Source organism: Fundulus heteroclitus, chromosome 19 (assembly GCF_011125445.2).
Source record: "Fundulus heteroclitus isolate FHET01 chromosome 19, MU-UCD_Fhet_4.1, whole genome shotgun sequence".
Taxonomy (NCBI): Eukaryota; Metazoa; Chordata; class Actinopteri; order Cyprinodontiformes; family Fundulidae; genus Fundulus; species Fundulus heteroclitus.
Window position 1 is genome coordinate 6,954,670 of NC_046379.1, and position 9,695 is coordinate 6,964,364.

A 9,695-nucleotide genomic window follows, 5' to 3' on the forward strand; every position below is an offset into this window, starting at 1 on the left:
ACCTGTGAAAACACAATAATCAATGCAACTAAATATAAACGCATGAACGAGTTTCTCTAGATCCTGTTGGGACATCAGTCCGTCAATCCTGGAAATGTTCTTCAGGTGACTTTGTGACGGTCTTTATGTGTCCTTGGAGGTTCAGATTTGAGTCCATCACTACACGCAGATGATCACTAGTTTGTAGCTGTAATGACTGAAGCTGTGTGCTGACTCTAGTTCGTTCCTCTTTAGGTCCAAAGATAAGAACTTCAGTTTTGTTTCTGTTGAGCTGGAGAACGTTTTGGCACCTCCATGCATTGATTTGTTCTAAGTATCCGTTCAGTGCATGGATGGGTTCAGTGTCACCTGCCGACATCATAATGTAGAGCTGAGTATCATCTGCATAGTTATGGTAACTAATCTTGTTTTTTGTTATTACCTCAGCTTGTGGGAGCGTATTGATATTGAATAGAAGGGGTCCCAGGGTTGAACCCTGTGGTACCCCACATGTGACTTTTGTCTGCTCTGTTGAGAAGTTACCCATTAGTACAAATAAATCTCTGTTCTTTAGGTAGGATTTGAACCAATTGAGTGCTGTACCAGAGAGTCTGACCCTGCTCTCCAGTTTATTTATATATCATAGTCATCAACGTCAAATGCTGCACTGAGGTCCAACAGAACCAGCACTGTGGTTCTTCCACAGTCTGTATTTATGTGGATGTCATTGAACACTTTGTACTGTGGTGAGCACAGAAACCAGACTAAAAAACATCAAACGGTTGGTCATTGTGAGGAAAATATTTAAAGGGGAAGTCCGGTCAACAAGGAAAAATCAGGGTATCATTAGCTATAACTAAAACTAATACGTTTGTGGTTATTTAATGAACTTATCTTTAATCAATAAGAAAATAAAAACATAAATTGTCGTCTGAATCACTGTGTATGGGGGCTGACATTACTGCCCATATTTGGGCAGTAAGGGGCGTTTGACATCACATCCTGGGGGCGACAGCATTTCTCTCCACTTTCCATGCAAAGTCAATAGGAGCCGTTCTACACAGCTGCGATCATCATTAATTTTTTCGGATTTCCAGAGGACTTCACCACTGACATTCCCAAGAGCTTTTGCTGAAGCAACATTGCCCACTTGCATGGCCATCGGATGTTCCAACACAACTGGTAAAAGTAGAAAAAACATTGCTTATTTCAACTTCCCGATTCATGAGCCACCGGGCTTGTTGCTGGATTGCCAACTTGAACAGAGCGGATTTACCATATAACTTCTGGCCAGAGAGAAAACACGTCATATGCAGCAACCATTTTGAAGAAGAATGTTTTGAACATGACATGAGAGCGAGGATTTTCAGTAAGTTATTTTTTATTTTAGAATTTTTTATTTAGAATTTGCGGGGATGGTCACCGAGCAGAGGGGCGGAGGGATACCACATGTGATGTGGTATCCCTCCGCCCCAGCATGTGCTGGAACGCTCTTATATTTTAATATTTATACAATAATGACCACCTGCCCTATTTACTACAGTGCAAATATATAACTTAAGTCACTTCAGCGCGATCTCTCCTCCGCTGTGTGTGTGCGCGCGCTCCGCTGCAGCGCCGGCAAAGCCGTGCTACGGCGGAGCGCGCGCACACACACACACACACACACACACACACGCGTGTATACATATATACTGTAGGACCCGACTGAGTTTGCACTGGAAATAGGTACGCTGGATTCCGTCAAAAGTCCGGTTTCTGTCAAGAAACTCTTCTAAAAAAATCCATATCGCTATCAGATGATGATAGCTCCACGGAACTCTCATCACTGTCACTAAGTACTTCATCACTCTCTGCTTCGTACAGAGCACCAGTCGACGCCATGTTGGAAAATAGTGCGCCGTGACAAACAGAGCATTGAAACTTGCTCAACTGCGGGTCCGCCGAGTGACGTCAAAAAATGGGAGGTGACAGTACTATTCTTGACTAAGATGGATTCCTCCACATAAACATGATTAAATGAAAATTATTCATAATTAAAAAAACGTATAATTTTTTGCACAGTATGTAGTAGTTTTATATTTAAAGTACTTTCAGCAGTTTGAATTCTGATTTTGACCGGACTTCTCCTTTAATGGTTGAAACAGCTTTTTCAATAATTTTACTGATTAATGGTAGGTTGAAGATTTACTTGAGTTCACACATCAAATAAAACTATAACATGTCTCATATTTATTCATTTTCATCCTGCTGCTAAAATCATAGTTTGCTAACAGGTTATCAAAAGGATGTTGGCAATATAAAAATATCAGGAGTGAAGTTATTACACCAGTAATAAAATACGGGACCGCAGAGAAACATTTTATATTTGTCCAAAATGACAAACATACAAGGCTTAAAACAGTCTTAAGGCACTTAATAGAAAAAAATCCATTCAATCAGACAGATTCCAGGTCATGAACATACATTGTAATTGATTCTAGTTTTTAAACACTGCAGTCAAGTTTAGTTTATTATTCAGATTGGTTAAAAGGTTTTCTATATAAGGAAGCCCAGCAGGTTGTGTCGAGTCATTGACTTGCAGCATTCACTTCTCCTGGATGAGCATGTAAAGCCACAGTGGACAGTCGCTGGCATTTTGTTTTTAACTTTGCAGCAATCCCTCATACTGAGCATGTATGTAGTGACAGTGGAGAGGAAAACTCCCCTTTAACAGGAAGAAACCTGCAGCAGAACCAGAACAAGTGTGAATGGCTGTCTGCCACAACCGACCGGGGGTTTGACAAGACAGGGCAGAGACACAAAAAGAAAACAGCTGCACTGATTCAGGGATACTTTCTATGTCAGGAGAGGCTAAAGGACGACTAGCTCCACACAGGTCTGGACGATGAAAAAGAGCACATACGGTTAGTTTCAGCAAAAGCTCACCCAATAGCTGTGTCTAGAAGAGAAACAGATCAACTCTGAGAGACTGGGCCAACTGTATATTCTATAGGATAACATAAAGAGAAGAAACAGAGAGAGAATATAAAGTTAAACATTGAAATAATCGCAAATAATGCAATATTGGAGAGTAGTAGGAGATGAAGATTTATTGACATGGTTATAGTGAATCTAGACATACAACTAAAACTACAGTAGAATAACCTAATGAAATTAAAGGGTATTAATACTATGCTCTAATTATTATAAATGCAATGCATTTTATTGCACAAGTACAAACATCTGCACAGACATTTATATTTATTGAAATCTTTGCATTTGTGTTTCATATTTATGGTTGTATCACTCTGCACCTAAAGAGCAACATCTGGTACATCATTGCATGGTGTGGGATGGCAATAAAGTCAATTCCAGTTTTGGAGTGGCCGTTTTTGCAGAGTCCAGGACAGAACATTTCTGAGGTCACCCAAAGAGGGCCGAGGACAAGTGTTGTCCTCACAGTCAGAGATTCTGAAAACCTTTTCTATTTTTCATCTATTTTTGACTGCAATTATGGTCTTCATTGCTTATGTTGAAACAAGTTCGTTTTGAATTTTCTATTAAAAGGGACATATCATATGAAATCCAATTTTCAACCCTTACATACTTTTTTTGTGTGTACTTGGAGTTTCTAGGAGTGGCGAAAATCTAAATGTTGTCTGTCCAGGTGCTGCGTAGGTATCTTTATGTGCTGCTTGGGTCATATTTTTCAAGCCTTTCTGTTTTATCTTTTCTCTATTACATTTTATTAAACAATTACATTACAGTATTTGCTGTAAAATTTGCTGCTAAAAATAAGTAAAATTGTCTTAAAATGAGTGTGTCTGTCCTTGATTTGAACAGGAAAATAGGATGATCTGCCAATGGAATAAGATTTTTGCACTTAAAATAGGAAGAACTCATCTCCATCGTCTTATTTCAAGTGGTAAATGTCTAATTATCTTATTTTAGGGGTCAAAATATTCATTCCATTGGCAGATAATATCATTTACCTGCTCAAATCAAGGACAAAAACACAAATTTTGCAGTGTAAACAAGGTAATGAGTTTTAGGCTAACCAAATTTTGCAAATCCGCAATTTCTACTTTTTTTCTGTTTATGGAAAAGGTGCCATAGAACCCTTATCTCACATGGAAACAGACAAACATAAAGACTAAATACTGTGTTTGTTGTTACACTAGGGCTAGGGTCCACCAGTAGTGGACCAAATATTTTCAGGAGGCCAAAAGCATGACATATTACTCAGAATTACTGAAAATTGCAGTTTGTCCTTGCACTTTCCTCACATGGGATAAATATTAAGAGGGTTTACCAAAGCCAGGACTGGAACCAGCTTCCTGTTGAGTCACAGTTGTTAGTTGTTAAAAAAACATAAGTGACCTCAAGAAATGTGCATGGATGCATATTTAAACATGAAACACACCAGTAGACTACAAGAAAGAAAAAGACTGAACAAAGTAAGACGGCAAAATATGGATGAGAAGACAAGTAGGATGAAGAAAAAATGAAAATGAAGAAGAAACTAAAGACTTGAGTATAAAGGTTTCTGTTTGTTGAATAATTGTTTTGTGAGACTGCTGCTTTTTATTTTTATGATTACATAGAACAGAATGCAATAGTTGTTTTCTCAGAATAATATTTCCGATTTCTTCCAGTATGACTCAAAAAATGAGCTATTATTGTTACAGGTTAATACAGAGGAGTCATTATTTCTATTCTTATTTATATCAAAAGATTTTAGAGTAAATTTTGTACTTGTCGGCTAATGAAAGCCTATCTGAAGATTGTTATTTAACTATTATTTCTAACAAAACAGACAAGGCATACTTTAAATATATTTCTAATCATAAGTATCATTAAATTATTTCACAACTGTGTCCTCTTAACAAATCAAAATATGTTCTCCCTGTTTGACACAATATTAAAGGTGAATAGTTTTGAAGTTAAATATTATTTTCTTTCCCATACACTTCCTTACGTTACGCCTCTAAACTAAAGACCTGAGCAGTTGCAGATGCTTTCCCTCTTCTCCCGTGCACGTACACAACACTGGTGTAATTCCAACTTGTCGCCAGAGGGGGCAGACGTCTACAAAAATCCTGGAATTTGTGCATTGCTCCTTTAAGAATCGGTTATCCAAAAGGGTCTCCATCTGTAAATCAGCTAATTATGAAACATTATTTTATTGAAGCATTGTTTTATTTTTCACTTCTGCTTTGCATTGTGAACTGTTTGTTTGAACAATTAGGGAGCTTTTGGAGTTAATCTCACCTAATTTCAAACTCCTGAAAACAAACGTTCACATTCAGACTGATCTTTCATGTCACAGCATCGTTTTATCGGTTTCTATTTCATTGTTTTCCTTTTTTTGTATATTATTAGTTTTCCCTATTCATTTAATGTTGTGTTGTAGTTCAGTTTAACTATTTTAGTTCTTTCTTCTCATGTCCAGTTTCCTGGCACGCACAACGGTGCTCTGGCTGCCGTAGTTATGCCAAACATTTTTACTTTACGAAGGGAGGCTTTGTACCTATAGATCCCCCACCCCCACACCCTCCACCCTTTGATGCTCAACCTTTGGTGATTTATTTTACTGCTTTTAAGGTATTAAGTACAAACTAATGCCAAAAGGGGAAGAGGAATTAGAAGGACAGTGTGAGAGAAAGCGAGAAAGGACAGAGACACAAAGAAAACATTTAAACAAGTATTACAAGACCAGATAATCATCTTTTGACCACTATTGGAAACCGGGTAAAGATAACCAGGAACACCAGCAAAGAGATACACTGCAAAAACGGAACAAAAAATAGGTAAAATGTTCTTAAAATTTGTGTAGTTTTCCCTGATTTGAGCAGGTAAATAAGATCATAAGATAAGATAAGATAAGATAAGATAGTCTTTATTGATCTCACAATGGAGTAATTCACTCGTCACATCGGCTCATACAAGAAGGTGCAGAGTAGGGAATGTGCATTCAGTTATATACAGTGAATCTTCATATATACAATGGATCAGAAAGAATACCAAAAAATACAAAAAAGGAAATAGGAATGGGCATATGATGTCTCATTTACATTCTTAGTGGTCTATATATATATATATATATATATATATATATATATATATATATATATATATATATATATATATATATATATATATATATATATATATATATATATATATATATATATATATATATAAACATATCTATATACTTAAATATATACATATATCTATGCGCCTACTTACATACGCACCTACGCGTATGTATGTGCATATACATTGTATACATTTGTACATACATACATACATACATGTGGGCTGACTTATGTTCAGGTGGTGATAGCAGCAGAAGTCACTACATCAGGATTATTGCACGGGTTGTAGGACAGTGTATTAAATAGATTATTGCACCTTGGTTATTGCACATTAATTATTACAGTTATGGTCACAGTTGCAGTTACAGTGCAGCATTGTAAAATCTGCCAATGGAATAATATTTTTGCACTTAAAATAGGAACAACTAATCTCCATCATCTTATTTCAAGTGCAGTGTATCTAATTATCTTATATTAGGGGTCAAAATACTCATTCCATTGGCAGATAATCTTATTTACCTGCTCAAATCTAGGACAAAAACACAAATTTTAAGAACATTTTATTTATTTTTAGATCCGTTTTTGCAGTGTAAAACTAACAATAAATAAATAATACAGACAGCAATATCAGCAGCAAGAATATAAAACAAAACTGTTGATACTGATTGAGGGGACACACGCAACACAGCTTTTGTACTATGAGTGCATAAATGTGTGTGTGAACATGCAAAACATGTGGTATAGGCTTTATATGATAGTGTGTTCAGTGATGGGTGGAGAGGACCACCTCCACCCTACCTCCAGGGATCAGAAGTGAGCAGAGAGGACTCCAAGATCCAGAAAATCAGCAGCCCCATGGAGCACAGAGGCCGGCCTCGTTAAAAAATTTCCCAACTGACTCGTTTTAGCTTGAACTTTAATTATTTTGTTCATAAATTCTAGTATTCTGATTTCACTGCTTCCTCCATTGTTCTTTACACCACACCTTTTTCTGGCAGGTTTTCACGAAACAATGACTGACAGAGACTAAGAGCAGTTTGGCTGTTATTTCCTGATAATCAGCTGGCACCCCAGCTCGGTAAATTTGATCATAATTACTAAATTTGTCAATAATTGCTGTTGGCACTTATTCGTTTTTCAGAACCAACCCCAACCGTTTGTCCCACAACAATAGATGTACTTTTTTTTTTTTTCTCGATAAAATACCAGCTTTAACGATCCGTCTCTGGAAAAATGCTGCTGCCACTTCTAATGACAGATTATTTTCACAAGGTTGAGAATAAACCCACGCACAGGACGAGACTGCAGCTCTGATGTAACTTCGCCATTCACACACTTCATACCTCTGCATGTACAGTAATCTGACGATAGCAACCGCACAGTTCTGCCACATCAAGAGGTTTTATTCCCGTCGTGTGGGCCGCAGCATTAACCCTGCTATTATACCACAAATCTAGTTTCGTTCAGCAAATTAAAAGAATTTTTCAATTTCTTCTTTCAAAGGCATTACTTTAGGGCAAGGCCTCACATTATGATCATGTTTTCACTAAGCAAAGGGCCGTTTTTAAATTTTTCTCCAACACATCCGAGGTTGACTCATACACAGGCTAAACTCGGCCCAACAGATCGAGTCACAATTTGTTTTGGTATTTGCGCGATTGTGTTAGAGAACCGTGTTTATATTTAACTTCTCTGTGTGCAATCTAGAGATACTAACATCGAGAAATGCAGAACTACGGTCTGGGACATGGGTTCCCAAACTTCTCAGCCTGCATACCTAGAACCAGAACTAAACACAGAGAAGCAGCATTTAGTTCCCATGCTCCATTTATCTGGAACAAACTTCCAGAAAACTGTAAAAGTGCTGAAAGCCTGAGTTCCTTTAAATCAAGATTAAAAACACATTTGTTTAGGATTGCCTTCGGATGTTCTAGTTAAACTTTTTTACTGAATTATCATTAGTTTAACTTTGTAGTCCAACTGTTTTTAACAGTTGGTTTTAGTTTCTATTTTTCCATGTTTTATTTCGTTTCTACATTTTATTCTAACTTGCTTATATTCTGTTTTTATTTTTCTATATTTCAATCATGTAAAGCACTTTGCATTATCTTTGTACTGAAATGTGCTATAGAAATAAATTTGCCTTGCCTTACCTTGCCTTGTAACCCCCAAAATAACAGCGCCAGAGACCAGTTATTTTTATTTATTTTTTTCTTTCTGGAAATAAAGTTATAAAATTGCAAGGATGAAGTGGTAATTTTAAGAGAACTCCTATGAAAAAAAAGCATCATCTTCACCCTGAATGAGGAATGTCAAACATCTTTTAAAGTTATGTTTTGCTATCGAATTCACAAATAAGGATATACTAAATCTTTTTAGCACATCAGCATCAGATGTTATTATTCTCAGGATTTTCAAATGATTGTGAGACTTTATTCTTGTGATTTACAAAATGCTGAAAATTTGTACTGTGTCCATTGTAGATTAAAGACAATAAATTATTTGCCAACGAGGATTAAATTTTCCCCAAAAAAAACTCAAGAATCTAGAGATTAATTTCACATATTTATGAGAAATTACTTGGATGTTTTCTGATGTCGGAAAGTTGTATATTTTAAAGAAAATATTTTTTTCCATGACTAAAGACACAGATGTACTATATTAAACCAAAAATATCTTCGACCTTGTAAAGTCAGACATTTTGCATCATCATTTGGATCATCTCGCGACCCCCAGGGGGATCCTGACCCCCACATTGGGAAACCCTGGTGTTCAGCAGGTTTTTGGATTTATTACTGGCTGCAGCAAACTAATATTATTAAATGAATCAGTGCTGTTTCCCAACAAACAGTGGATCAACTGCTCGGCTGTTGAGCTTTTAGTTCCTCATTTCTGCTTCATTCAGAGCGAGTAAATTACATTACATAAAACGAGGATGATCGTTGTTTTGTTAAGTCAGAGAACAGACACAGAGGCATATAATTGGACAGGTTTTAACCACTTTAACATGTGGTTAAGAGGTTGGAGCTTTTATTCTTGGAAACAAATTTCACACAAAACAAGGCCAGTCTTTTTTCTTGGGTTTTTTTGGCACAATGTTTGATCCTATTTAGTCCCTTCGGGAACACAGATGTGGTCAGGAGATGCACAGCACGGTACAGTACAGTGTTAAAACATGAAGTGCTGATCTGGTTAAAAACAAATGTGGTCAAATAACAGGAAAAAGAAGCACCTTTCTTTCTTCAAGGATGAAAACGATCTCACAGGTCTGTGAAGCACCAAAGAATCGTGGCATGGACCGATAAAAACTTAAACTGGACTCCCACATCAAACTCCCTGGTAGCACGGCACGTTTAAAGACTGGCTTGAGGTCTCCTCACATTTATAAACTCTTATAATTTAAGATAACACACACAAGGTGGGAACACTGTAACAGAGGGAACAATTAAGTTTTTAAAGTGGTCCAGTGGAAGACGGCTGGAAGGAATAAAAGTGCTGCTTTGCAGGATGCAGCCTTCCACTGCTACTGCTCACATGAGTCCTTTAAATTCACAAAAACCTTTTAGCTTGTAACATATAAGTCAAACTCAAGATTAAAATACTTACAGTTGACACCAGATATTAAAGGTACAT